At 46.0% G+C, this 15,193-nt stretch overlaps 1 non-coding gene across 1 annotated transcript; it reads right to left on the bottom strand.

The window, feature by feature from the left end:
* Positions 1–4,547: 4,547 nt before the first annotated feature.
* Positions 4,548–4,622, bottom strand: Trnat-ugu. Its single transcript has one exon. It is a non-coding gene; the product is annotated as a tRNA-Thr (tRNA).
* Positions 4,623–15,193: the final 10,571 nt, after the last annotated feature.

The following is a 15,193-nucleotide window of genomic DNA, read 5'->3' as shown; positions in this document are numbered from 1 at the left end:
AATGTCAAAAATGAGATATATTCCTGTTGTTATGGCATGAGCCAAAGTTGAACAAGATAAATCCATAGTTAATTACGCTTATAGCAACATGCTATACACAGTCACCATGGAGCATGCTCAAACATAGTACCATATTACACGCAACGTTACATTATGCTATACTTGCTAACTGCAACACAGGAAAGTCCAATACAGATCATAGGCTGGAAGTCAACACTTTTGCTGTGAGCTGTGTACCCCAATATGGTAAAAAACGTGATGCTAACATGTGAAATTCGGTGGTTGGTTGGACTGGGGCTAACTTGTAATGGTTAAGTTGTTGGTTCGATTTCCGCGAGGGTTCCAGTTTTTAACAGCCACAAATCTACCCTTTTCCAATGCAGTAATGTCAAGTAAAGAACCCAGAACAGTGCCACGGTTCCAAATCAACACCAAAAATGTCCATTTGTTACTGACTGGAATAAACTCTGATAGCTTTCGGCCGTCAGAGGCGGAAGTCTTTAGTAAGCTTTCTTGCACTAGTAATGCTAATTTAGTTCACGAATCAATCATCATCCACGGTCATATGACCTTAATTTTTTATGAGATTTTGAAAATATTGGCGCTGGACTGGGATTCGAGCCCGACTTCAATTTTTTCTCTGGATTTTAACCCTTGAAGAAGATAATGTGCCGGCCGGGGTGGCCGAGCAGTTCTAGGCGCTACAGTCTGGAACCGCACGACCGTTACGGTCGTAGGTTCGAATCCTGCCTCGGGCATGGATGTGTGTGATGTCCTTAGGATAGTTCAAAGCTCTAGGGGACTGATGACCTCACAAGTCCCATGGTGCTCAGAGCCATTTTTGAAGTTATTGTCCCATCATTTGCTTTCCTCACGATGTCAAACTCCTCCAGGTCTCTACGAGCACTGTGATCCTATGTACTAGTGAAAGAGAATTTGATAGTTGAAAACTCTTCATATCGGGTCAACAACGGCAATATGTGCTTGCTTGGAGTCCTAGGCAGCACAGAACTATTTGTTGCATTACCTCTAACCGAATACGTGCACATCTCGCTACTGGTGAAGAACCAGTATATTTTTCATATCTATTCGTAGTTATAAAACAATAGGTTCAAAAATGGTTCAAATGTCTCTGAACAATATGGGACTTAACATCTGAAGTCATCAGTACCCTAGAACTTAGAACTACTTAAACCTAACCAACCTAAGGACACCACACACATCCGTGCCCGAGGCAGGATTCGAACCTGCGACCGTAGCCGTGGAGCGGTTCCGGACTGAAGCACCTAGAGCCGGTCGGCCACCGCGGCCGGCCTGAGACAATAGGGAAAGTTGCTCAGTTCAAATTCCTGCCAGGCAAAAGTCATTTGTATCGTCGTTTCAGGTTCCAGTATCACGCTGAACGTATTTAATATGTAATATCTGACTGTGCTTGGTTAATAATTCATATACATACTGTGTTCAACTCTCCATCTATCACCACAACTCTAATTTTGGTGTTTCACTCTTGTGCGTTGCGCTTTATTACATACCTTTCGTTGTTATTTCTCAGGAGCAATATAAGCTTCATAGCGTTTCTGGTGCAGTGCTAAAAGTATCATCATTTATTTCCATGTTCGGAAATGTGGTCTTGTAAACTGGTACTGGTGAACAATTCAATATTTGACGTGTTTTTACGCCTAGTGAAGTCTCGATGGGACACACAAGCTTTGTTTGCTTAACAGTTGGTTAAAAGTCAGATCACGAACAACAACTTGTAATGTCATTCAATGAGTGTGGTAGGTCTTCTGCAGTGTCAGTTATTGTATTGAAGTTTAATTTGAAACGTTAAGTACTGTCCCATCTCTAATAATGTGTTGTGTAATATTTCTTGTGTAACAATATTGGTTTGGTTACATTTGGACTGACTGCCATAAAGAGCAGTGTTCTCTAGAAGTCCCCTGTGGTAATCACTGTGTATAGTCAAACGATTATACAGCAGAGAGTTTAGAGGACATGTGACACAGTTAAGCCATGTTGGTTGCATACAGTCAGGTGTGGTCGACACATTGGATTAAGGGGTGGCCCGCTTTTTGTGCTGTCGAGTGTTCATATGTAATAAAGGTACATATACATATAATTTGCTATTTAGTATAACGTACATAAAGGTACACATTCTGGCCCTATATGGGTCACTCTACCAATGGCGTCATCACATGTGATACAGAGGATCGTGTGTTCAGCAGTCCACGCCCTCCGATTGCTGTCGGTTTTCATGACCTTGGAACCACCAGTGATCGGTCCTGTAGCTGCTCAGTTGGCGCCATGAGGCGGAGTGCACCCTGTACTTCCGTGTAACATAAATAGGGTTACTTAAAGTAAGAAACAAACACGCAAAGAAACATTTCTTCTCAGTTTCACTGTATGACTGCGGTTGAATCAAAACTCGTTTCGGCCCATTACAGCTTACTGTGTCGAATAATGCGCATAGCGTAATTGACAGGCACTCCGCTATAAAAACTGCCCGGACCGTCTGAACAAGCTTTCACTCTCCAATCACCTGCCTCTCATTACAGAGAGCTCCACTCTGTCAGCTACTTGACAAGCTATACAACAGTATTTCCCGACGAGAATATCACAATAAAAAAAAAAAAAACAATAAAAGGTGACTTCTGTAGCTTGGCAGGCGTTATAGAGAAAACAGCTGAAGAGCATGTAAGACTTAAGCAACACATGAAACGTCTACATCAGAAAATGATCAGTGCCAGCGATGGAAAATAATGGACAGGCAGGCCAACTATTTCGCATTTCAGATATTACAGATTCAGACGCAGAAGCAACGGTAACAGAAAATGTCTGGAACCACACCGTCCCAAATGCACTACCACCGCCGTGGCAGTCTTGGTTCACTCGCGACAAGGTTGTACTCGCTACTGCAAACACCTGCACTACTGTACAGTAGCGTTCACGTAACCCACACACTTATGTATACGTATCGTAAATCCACGCAAAGAAATAGCCATGTCGTTGGTTTCCCTTGTCATATCGTTATGACGTAGTCGTATATGTTACTTATCTTGTAGCGTTCGATGATGTTGTACATATGGAAAACCTTTCGAACGTTCTGAAGGTGGAAATACTTGCATCCGCTACAAAAGTTTGCGTCAACTGTTATTCAGCTGACACCTAGTAGGTATTTGTCGAAACATTCAGAACGCATTTTTTTTTCACAACCAAATCGAAGCAGTTCTTTCTTACATTGTGCGTGGTGCCTTTCTGCCTCTTCTTTTATTAATTTCTATTACAACTTGCAAAGCACTAAAAAGTAAACGACAAGTATGTTATCGGGCAGAAAGATGTCTTGTTTCTTGTTACTGGCTCTGTTATTGTTGTTTCAGATATAACTACATTTACAATTTTAATAAAAAGTTCTTATTTCATTAAGAATATTCATCTTTTAGGTACATATTTCGAAGGACAGTTTCTGCTAAGTTCCTGATCTGGTGTCACAAAGCCACGTTAATTGTACTCATGTTCAATTCATGTATACAATATTCTCACCCAGATCAAATATTTAATGGAACTTCGCCCATGCAAATTGAAATGAAATTATAAAAAATGTCTTTGAATTATTGTAATAAGTTGTTTTACTGAGAAAATATTTGTAGCGAAATGTAGCTCTCATATAACTATGAGGGAAAAAAATTAGAATTAAGGTCAGCATTGGCCGTAATTAAGATGATTTATTAACAGCAAAATCGATCTTCGATCATATAATGATCATCTTCAGGGCTTTGGCGTACAAATTAAAGCTCGTAGGCACTGGTGTCTAGATCCTAGCAATAACAGAAGGTATGAAACGATCGCGATTACATACGAAACGATTATTGTGATCGTTTCATAGCTTCTGTTACTGCTAATAACTAGACACCAGTGCCTATGAGCCTTAATTTGTACGCTAAAGCACTGAAGATGATCATTATGTGATCGAAAATCGATTTTCGGCCAATGCTGACTTTTCTTCCAATTTTATTTATCATATGGTCGTTGTGCACACAACACTCTAAGGATTCGCCAGTCAATATGAGGAAAACGATATCTGTGATTGCTGTTCTTTTAAATTGTCGCAATTAAATGTAGTTCGGTCTTCACTTATATTTTTGAAAACAGGCAGAGAGGTAAAAAAATGTTAATCTGTAACAAAGAACATTGATATTTTGTAGCAAACGACAGTTAAATCGTTATCAGTACGTGTTTTGAATGAAACTTCCTGGCACATTAAAACTGTGTGCTGGACCAAGACTCGAACTCGGGACCTTTGCCTTACGTGGGCAAGTGCTCTACCAACTGAGCTACCCAAGCACGACTTACTTCTGCCAGTACCTCGTCTCTTACCTTCCAAACTTAACAGAAGCTCTCCTGCGAACCTTGTAGAACTAGCACTCCTGAAAGAAAGGATATTGCGGATACATGGTTTAGCCACAGCCTGGGGGATGTTTCCAGAATGAGATTTTCACTCTGCAGCGGAGTGTGCGCTGATATGAAGCTTCCTGGCAGATTAAAACTGTGTGCTGGACCGAGACTCGAACTCGGGACCTTTGCCTTACACGGGCAAGTGCTCTACCAACTGAGCTACCCAAGCACGACTCACGCCCCGTCTCACAGCCTTACTTCCGCCAGTGCCTCGTCTCCTACCTTCCAAACTTAACAGAAGCTCTCCTGCGAACCTTGCAGAACTAGCACTCCTGAAAGAAAGGATATTGCGGAGACATGGCTTAGCCACAGCCTGGGGGACGTTTCCAGAATGAGAACTTCCTGGCAGTTCGAGTCTCGGTCCGGCACACAGTTTTAATCTGCCAGGAAGTTTCATATCAGCGCACGCTCCGCTGCAGAGTGAAAATCTCATTCTGGAAACGTGTTTTGAATGTCTTGAGATGAGTAATAGTAAGATTATTACGTTACGATGAGCACCAATATTTTAGTGTGTATCTGTCGTAGATGCAATTTGAAAATATGGACGCGTGCAATCCCAACTTTCTGAGCCTCAGAGCTTTATTTTTGTCTTATCTATTTATATCAAAATAATGTTTAGGTGAAATTAGGCATATATTATTGTTATTTCCCTTTTCATTACTATAAAAAAATGTGGTTTGTATGCGAGATTATGTCTGAGAAAGTTAGTCCGTTTTGAAACACTAGTATTATTTACACTGACAGAAAAAAATTGAAACGCCCAGACAGAGTTGAACGATATATACGAAAGTTGACGGGCATGTTTATGCACGATAGATGACGTCTGTTTGTTGTGTACATAGTTCCGCATAGTCAGCGCGTACACGACTTTCCCACTAGAGCGCGCCCCGCTAAGCACAACAGCGCAGGCGCAGCGCTCGTCCGTCTCAGCGCTATGAGATGGCGCTGCCATAGAGACGGACCAAATTCTGCTTCCGCCGATCCGCGTATTAATATGTCACGCAGCCAATGAGATTGCTGCTAACGTAGAACCTTTTCTCCTCGCGGATCACACTCGTGCGGTGATACCTGAACGCTGGAGGTATTATAACGAGTGTACAGACCTCCAATTAATCAGTTTGCATTAGTCTGCATTAGTCTGTACCAGTGTATAGTCAAGTTTCAGTCTGCACCTAATAAGATTATCATATTCCTGTACATAGCCATGAACATAACTGTATAGACACTTTGTGAAGTATCAGAGATACGTGACAATAACATTAACGTACCAAGACCAAAGGAGCGTCAGATTGTCAGTTGTAAACAGCATCCAGAATCAAGTTACGTAATATCTATGATTTCTATTATTTTAATAAATGTGTGTGAAAATTAATCAAGTTTTGTTAAAAGTTCGTCACCGTCAATCTGCTACTCTAAGCGTGCAGGTGGCATTTCTATCGTCTGACCTAACGGCAGAAGATAAACACACCACGATAAGGCCACGACACATATTGTTGACACTCGCCTCCTTCGTTAGAGCGACAAGTCAAATAATCTGATGGTGTGTGTACCGAAGGTCTTACAGTACGCACACCACACTGTTCAAATTTCGCGCCAGTCGCATAAGAGTGGCGCCAGCACTGAGGCAATGAGGATAGAAGTCACGTCTGCTTTAAACACACGCTGTGACGGTCGTGAGCGTTAGTTACCTCTGAGACTGGACGTTCACCACGTTGTTAGCCAAGAATGCCTTTAAGGCGACAAAGACGCCATTATCAAGACACCACTGAGTTTGAACGAGATCTTGTAATACGGTAACGAGGAGCTGGAAGTTCCTTCTGCGATGCTGCAGAAAAGTTTGGCAGGTATGTAGTCAGTGTACATGACTGTTTACAGCGATAGCCACGGGAAAGTACGGACGCAAGAAGGCCGGGATTCGGTCGGTCATGTGGCACTGCTGAGAGCGAGTACCATCGTGCTCGGCGTATGGCTCTAGCGCAGGGCCGGCCAGAAATTCTGCCCGCGTGCGGTGCTCCTGCACATGTGCAACTTCCGGGTCACAGCGTGCACGCCGCAGCCGTCAGCGTCCATGTAGTGCATGTTTCTACGCACAGATGTCGCTTGCTGGGATACTCTGTACCGCCGCATTCTAGTGCTCTTTCCACAGCTTGCAAGCCAACCATGGGAAGGTATTTCGCGTATTAAGCATTTAAAATAATGTCACAGTCTACTCATTGAGACGTCTACTTTTATGTTAACAGTTTATCCCAGTAAGACAAGTAATATAGCTAACAACCGTGGGTTTTTATTAAGGAAGCTTGACTGACGGCACGTAAATACGCGTAATGTTTTTGATCTAGTAGCCGGGACTGGCGACAGACATGCACCCGTTTAAATGCTACCCTCCCTATAAACTCGTCCAAGTTCTGGTCCGCCTTCCGTCGCCTTACCGGAACTAAGCTCTCCCCCTACTATCCTCTTCTCCATGATGATCACCTCTTCCCTGACGCCCTTAGTAAGGCCAACCACTTTGCCTCCTACCTGTCCGATGTGTTTTCCATCCCCGATGATCCCCAGTTCGACTACTCCCTCTTCCCGGATATCCGCGATCGAACTGACACCTCTGTCCCTCCCCTCGCTCCTGGTTTCCAGTACTTGGACAACACTGCACACACGGAACTCAATACTCCTATCACTACACAGGATCTCATTGCTACACTCCGCACAAAACGCAACACCGCTCCTGGTCACGATCGTGTCACTTACCGTCACCTTCGTGAAGCTCCTGTCTCTTTTCTCTCCACCCTAGCCAGGCTCTACAATGTAGTCCTGTCCACCGGTTACTACCCCGACCTGTGGAAAACCTCCCGTATCCTCATGTTCCTTAAACCCGGCAAACCGCCGTACGCCGTCTCCTCCTACCGTCCCATCAGCCTTACCTCGGTCTTCAGCAAGGTCCTGGAATCTATCCTCACCCGACGCATCCACCAGCATCTCCGCCAGCACCGCCTCCTTCCCGTTACCCAGTGTGGCTTTCGGCCATCCTTCTCTTCCGACGATCTTCTCCTTCACCTCACTCATCTCCATTCCGAACTGCTCAATTACCGTCGCTCTGCAATCTTCCTCTCTCTTGACCTCGAACGCGCTTATGACCGCGTATGGCATTCCGGTCTCCTTTTCAAGCTCCAAACCTTCGCCCTTCCCATTAACTACGTCCGTCTGATCGGTTTCTTTCTCTCCCGCCGTCCTTCCTATGTCACCATCCATAACACCGATTCCTACACCTTTTTCTCCTCCGCCGGTGTGCCCCAAGGCTCCGTCCTCTCCCCCCTTCTGTACCTGTTGTACACGGCGGACATGCCACCGCCGTCACCCCCCGTCCACCTTCTCCAGTTTGCCGATGACACCGCCTTCCTTGCCCTTGCCCCCACCCTGCAACGCTCCCAACGCCTTCTCCAATCCCATCTTGACCGGTTCACCGCTTGGTGCAACCAGTGGTTGCTCAAGGTCAATCCTTCCAAAACCCAGGCGATCATTGTAGGTCAAACCACCCCTTCCTTCCGCCTCCTTGATTTCTATCTCACATCTATGGCCGTCCCATTGCCCTCACTCCCACCCTTAAGTACCTTGGCGTGACCCTCGACCGTCGCCTCTCCTGGACTCCCCATCTCCAGACAATCCAAGCCAAGGCACGTTCCCGCCTCCGTCTCCTCAAGCTCCTTCCCGGCTGTACGTGGGGTCTGGACCCCTCCACCATCCTCCACACCTATAAATCCCTCATCCACCCTATCCTTTGTTATGCCCATCCAGCATGGATCTCCGCTCCTCCTACCTTTTATAAATCCCTCCAAATCCTTGAACGCCATGCTCTCCGCCTCGCCTATCGCATCTGTCTCCCCTCCCCCACGCGGATCCTGTATGATCTCATCCCCTTCCCCCACCTCCTCCTTTTCCGTGAAAGGATACGGATCCTGTACACCTCCCGTAAACTTGATCCTCCTCACCTGCTCGTATCCTCGATCCTCTCCCATCCCCGCCCGCTGCCGCGCCTGTATTCCCACGTCCCGCCCGGTCTTCATCTCTCCACCCTCCTTACCCTCTCCCAAGGTGGCTTCCGCCAGCTCCCCCTCTCTGATGATGCCCTCCTCCCCTCCATCTACCCCTCCTACCAACTTTGATCCTCCCGCCCTCCTCCTGTGCTTGCTCCTTTGGGCACCCTCCCTCCCCCTTTTCTCCCCCTCCTCCCCCGGGCCTCCCCTCCGCTGTCTCTCTCCTCCTGCCCCCTTCTCCTCCACCATTGGCATCCTTTTTCTCCCCTCTCCCCCACCTCACCCCTGTTTCCCCCCTTGGCAGGTCCCCGGACTCGCACACGCTACGTGGACATTCGCGCGCCGGAGATCACCGCCATCAGTGTTTCGTGTGTGCCGTCGTGTTTAGTGTTTAGTGTTCAGTGTTCATCGTCACACTCCCTCATTCACCAGTGCCATTGTCATCTTCAGTGTTTGTGCGTCGTCTCATCAGTTAGCAGTGTGGATTATCGACGAGTGTGAACGGCTCCGTGTTTGTATCTCTGTGTCTCCTGTTTTATTGCCCACCGTTCTGTAACTTCTGTGTCTTCTCCTGTTTTTGCTGCTTGTTTATTCTATGGCTGAAGAGCAGCGTAGTGAGCTGCTGACAGCCTGCCTATTGTACAGGCTTTAAAATAACAATAAAGTAAAAAAAAATTGTTCTAGTATTTAAAAAAGAGAGCACTTAGCGACTTCCAACGAACTTTATTCATGATTTCAAATAGCATTAAACTAATGCAAGGTTTCCTATAACTAATTCTCGGTGCCTTCAGTTACACCCACATAATTTGTCTCACTGACCTCTGAACAGAATGATAACCGCAGACCTCTCGATGATCACCTGTTTTTTCAATACCATTATTGCTACATCTTTCATCAGTTACGTCTGAAATCTGCATAATAACCGACAATTAGATGAATGTTATGTTTTATCGACTTCAGCTGAGCGTAGCCCTTCACACATTAAAAAAAAGACCCTAAATGTAAGTATACATTGGAACAATCGGTTTAATGACCAACTTCCCTGATAATAATGTAACATGGAGCAGAAAGCGGCAATAATGCACAGTTAGTAAACAATAATTTTTAATTATGAAAGGAATAAATCCAAACACGTTTATCACTGGCCATGAGAAATGATAATCGAGTTGATGTGTCTCATCCACTTTCTTAAAGACATTTAATTTTGCTTGCCGTTCTTCACTGTTGAGTACACTACACTCGTCTTTGTGATATGTATTGCAGTGTCTTTCAATTGAAGACTTACGCTGGCCGCCTATTATTCGGCGGCACAGCAAACACTGTGAGTTTTCACCAACGGCTACAAAAAAGAATTGCAGTTCCCAGTCATTTTTAAACGGCTGAGAACATAGATCTGCCGTCCTTTGCTTTTTCACAGTACCTGCCACTTCTCAGTACTTCTCTGTTAAGGTTAAGGTTACCAGGGGTAAACGAGACTGGGTATGTTGCGCTCTTGCTTGTACCACATAAACAGGGAAGTGGAGCCGCCGCCGTTCATTTAGGACACATGTCTAATAACAGATGTCGCTGTCGCTCGCTGTCGCACACGTGCGCACATGTGAAGCACATCCGCACGTCTGCACACTGTGCAGCGTTTGGACGGCTCTGCTCTAGCGCATCGTGCTGCATCTACAACAACAATTTGAGCAGCAGTTGGCACCAGAGTGATACAAATCGTTAACTTCAGGGACAGCTCCGAGCCAGGTCCCCTGCAGCGTTCATTCCATTGACCACAAACCAGCTCAGAATGGTTGAAATGGCGCTATGGGACTTAACACCTGTGCTCATCAGTCCCCTAGACTTAGAACTACTTATACCTAACCAACCTAAGAACATCACACACATCCATGCCCAAGGCAGGATTCGAACCTGCGACCGTAGCAGCAGCGCGTTCCCGGACTGAAGGACCTACAACCAATCGTCCACAGCGGCCGGCAGCTCATTGAAGGGCAGGGTGGAAGCCTGTTGTATTTTCTGATAAAATCTGGTTTTGCCTCGGTGTGTTGGTTAGAAAGGGGCCAGTTGAGGACCTGCAACTAACCTGTTTACGTGCTAGACACACTGAAGCTACACCTGAAGTTATGGTCTGGGAGGCGATTTCACATGACGACAAGAGCACTCTTGTGGTTATCCCACGCACCCTGAATGCAAATTTGTACGTCTGTCTGGTGATTCGGGCTGTTCTGCTGCCATTCATGAACAGCATTCCAAAGGAGGGTTTCCAGCAGCGTAACACTCGTCCACGCACCGCTGTTAAAACCCAGCATGTTCTACAGAGTGCTGATATGTGGCCTTGGCCCGCTCTGTCCCCATATTCGTTTCCAATCGAGCACAACCGGGATATAATAGAGCGACAGTTTCAGCGTCATCCACAAGCGGCATTAACGTCCCTGTATTGACTGATGATGTGCAACAGGCATGACACTCCATTCTCCATCATGCAACATCATGCATTCACGTTTGCAGGCTCCCCCATTCAACAGGCTGGCGGCTACAGCGGTTATCAGTGTATCAGAATTTCATATTTGCAGCGGCTTGTCTCACAATTACATTAACCTCCGGTGGTGCAAAGTTAATGACTCGAATATCTTACTCAGAAAAACATACTCCCGAAATTTCGTACTCTACATTAATTTTGTCAGTGTATTTTACTCACAAAGCTTATGAACGCAACTAGAATCAGTGAATAATCGTCAGGTGTGTCACAGGTCAGTTAGTGATACGATGAATAGAATTAATCTTGTAATAAGGAGGGGAAAGACGAAAACAACTTATTTATTCTGTGAAAAGTATGTCTACTGGAAAATGTAATAATGATCACTGTTTGTTTTGCTGTGGGGCTTTCGGCGTGCAACGTATTTTATAGGACGAAAGAAAGAACGAAGGAAATTCTAGTCAGTATACTTAGAGGGAAAAAAACGGAATAATACTTTCCTTACCGTGTGGATGCCAGTTTTGTGAAAGTTTGATTTCTGTTGAGTAACGTATCTGAATTTGAGTGCAATGTTCAAACCACCTGTCACTTCTACATTTCAGCTTGTATTACCATATACAACAAATCTCCTACTAGAAATGAATAATTTTTGCTACAGTAGTCAGGCTTCCAAATCCGAACAGAATGATTTCCTTGCCGCACGTTATTCTTTATTCGTTTCAGAAGTTTCTCACAGTGTTTAGAATGAGTCCATCGCTTTGCAGCGGTGTGCTCAGACTCACAGCCTACGGCTACGCACACTCTTCCTTCCAGGTGCGTCAGTCCCACACGGCAGGCACGATGTCGTCTACGTGTTTTGGAAAGTAGCAGAGACAGAGAGAGAGAGAGGGAGAGAGAGGGGGGGGGGGTGATCGCGGAAGTAGAGCTGAGAGCTGCGCCGCTGACTAGAGCCTGGGCGGCGACTCTGTTTCTGGACGCCGTGGCTTCCGAAACAACGCTGCGGTCCGCTTGTTTACCGCGCACTGTCCTTTGTGGTCAAGGAGTGCAGCAACCGGACTCCAAATAACGTGTCTTTCTCGAGGAGAGAAACCAAGAAAACTAGCTTAGAAAGAAACTCGAACAGGTCCACCCACCTCGCTATTCGTAAATGTCTGATTAATAACACCAAATTGGTCGGTGAGAATGTGATAGGTATTCAAATTAACAACGCCGTAAGTTGAGTATACAGGGTGATACAGCTGCTCTTACTGACGGGTTTCATGCAACCTGCAACGCTTCCAAATACCGCACCCACGCTTCTCGTTTTCCTTCACTCACTATGCATACGCTGTTAGTCCTACGGTAGAAAATGTTAGTCCTACGGTAAAAATGAAGAACCTTGTAGGTAATTTAAAGTAGTTATACGCACATCCAAAAAAGTTTTGCATCACCTCGGTTCCGAGAGCTCCGGAACCTGTCCAGAAAATTGGAATAGAGATCAACATAAACATCATTTCGGCCCTTTTTGTTGCTAATGGAAACCACACATTGCATGTTGTGCCACCATACAGCGAGACCTTCAGAGGTGATGGTCCAGATTGCTGTACACACCGATAACTCTAACGCCCAGTAGCACGTCCTCTTGCATTGATGCATCCCTGTATTCGTCGTCGCATACTATCCACAAGTTCATCAAGGGACTGTTTGTCCAGATCGTCCCACTCCTCAACGGCGATTCGGCGTACATCCCTGAGAGTGGTTGGTGGATCACGCCACACGTAAACAGCCCTTTTCAATCTATCCCAGCATGTCCGATAGGATTGATGTCTGGAGAACATGCTGGCCACTCTAGTCGAGCGATGTCGTTATCCTCAAGGAATTCATTCAGAAGATGTGCACGATGGCGGCTCGAATTGTTGTCCATGAAGACGAATGCCTCGTCAATATACTGCCGATATAGTTGCACTATCGGTCGGAGGATGGTATTCACGTATCGTACAGCCGTTACGGCGCCTTCCATGATCACTAACGTCGGACCCACATAATGCCACACCGAAACAGCAGGGAACTTCTACCTCGCTCCACTCGCTGGACATTAAGGCGTTCAGCCTGACCGGGTTGCCCCCAAACACGTCTCTGACGATTGTCTGGTTGAAGGTATAAGCGACACTCGTCGGTGAAGAGAAAGTGATGCCAATCCTGAGCGGTCCATTCGGCATGTTGTTGGGCCCATCTGTACCGCGCTGCATGGTGTCGTGGTTGCAAAGATGAACCTCCTAATGGGAGTGAAGTAGCACATCAGGCAGCCTATTGCGCACAGTTTCAGTCGTAACACGTCGTCCTGTGGCTGCATGAAAATCATTATTCAACATGTTGGCGTTGCTGTCAGGGTTCCTCCGAGCCATAATCCGCAGCGGTCATCCACTGCAGTGGTAACCCTTGGGTGGCATGAGCGAGGCATGTCATCGACAGTTTCTGTATCTCCTCCATGTCCGAACATCATCGCTTTAATTCACTCCGCGACGCCTGGACACTTCCCTTGTTGAGAGCCGTTGGTAGCACAAAGTAACAATGCGGACGCGATCGAACCGCGGTATTGACCGTTTATGCATGGCTGAACTACAGACAACACGAGCCGTGTACCTTCTTCCTGGTGGAATGACTGGAAGTGATCGGCTGTCGGACCCCCTCCGTCTAACACGCGCTGCTCATACATGGTTGCTTACATCTTTGGGTGGGTTTAGTGACATCTCTAAACAGTCAAAGGGACTGTCTGTGATACAATATCCACTGTCAACGTCTATCTTCAGGAGTTCTGGGAGCTGGAGTGTGCAAAACGTTTTGTATGGGTGTATTTTGCAGCCGGATACATTTTCGCTAGAGGCTGTAGTTTTCGGGTTCTTCAAGATAAATGTGCAAAGGCGAGCTTCAAGCGCCCCCCCCCCCCCCCCCCCGCCCTCCTCCCCACTCTCACGCTCAGCCCCATAGGTCAGGATTTCTAGCGTTTGTCCATGGCTCTCCCACCTATCACCACACAAAAATTTGGGACGCCACGAATTATTTCCCAAATTCAACCTATTTGGTCTACTTTGAATGGCCTTATTATGCCACCAGTTTAGCTGAGCATAAAATAAATTTTTAGCAGCATGAAATAAAAAATTACACCGTTATATTCGACAGATCTAATGGTTCTAATGGCTCTGAGCACTATGCGTCTTAACTTCGGAGGTTATCAGTCGCCTAGAACTTAGAACTAATTAAACCGAACTAACCTAAGGACATCACACACATCCATGCCCGAGGCAGGATTCGAACCTGCGACCGTAGCGGTCGCTCGGTTCCAGACTGTAGCGCCCAGAACCGCTCGGCCACTCCGGCCGGCTCGACAGATCTATCTACGAATCTACTGTACTTGTGAGGGTTAAATTTGTATCGAACTGTCAACGTAATTAATTTTATCGTAATGTTTACAAAAGTAGTTTACCTCTCATTACCCTCAGAATCACATTTAAATATTGTTTAGCAAGTAGCCCACTACGGTAGTGGCTTGATAGCTCGTCAATAGACGCTAAAAAAGATGGACTATCGTGAGCAGATTGTGTAGTCGGAGATTTTTGTGTAGTTGTAGGAGGGAGGGCCATGAGAAACGTACTAGAAATGTTGACTGGTGACGGATGGGTGTGGAGATGGAGGTGCATTTGAATACCACTTTTGTATGTTTATCTTGAATAATTCGAAAACCGGGAGAGCGTATGAAAATCTCACACGTAGTTTCTGAATGTGTTCCGAGCTGCATAAAACCCATCGGTTGGGCAGCTGTATAACCCTGAATAATAAATGCAAAATTAACTATATCTGTGAGGAGGGATACTAGCGGTGGCGTAAAATTTAAGCATGATGATAGTTTCTTTAGCTCAGTGGTATAATATATACAGGACTTGGTATTACACCGTTCGAAGAGTCGCAGGAAGCGATTACGGAAGTATTTAGTTTATGAACAGTATACGGTATCAGAAAATAAGTGTGGTCTGGAAACTTTTGGAATGCAGAATTCAGTGGTAATCCAACAGCACTCCGTCTTCAGGCCACAAGTGGCACATCGGGACCATCCGACCGCCGTATCATCCTCATTTGAGGATGCGGATAGGAGGGGCGTGTGGTCAGCACACCGCTCTCCCGGTCGTTATGATGGTTTTCTGTGACCGGAGCCGCTACTATTCGGTAGAGTAGCTCCTCAATTGGCTGAGTGCACCCCGAAATA

This window comes from Schistocerca piceifrons, chromosome 7, assembly GCF_021461385.2.
Source record: "Schistocerca piceifrons isolate TAMUIC-IGC-003096 chromosome 7, iqSchPice1.1, whole genome shotgun sequence".
Lineage (NCBI taxonomy): Eukaryota > Metazoa > Arthropoda > Insecta > Orthoptera > Acrididae > Schistocerca > Schistocerca piceifrons.
The sequence above is the reverse complement of the archived record's forward strand: the minus strand, read 5'-3'. Positions and strand labels throughout refer to the sequence as shown.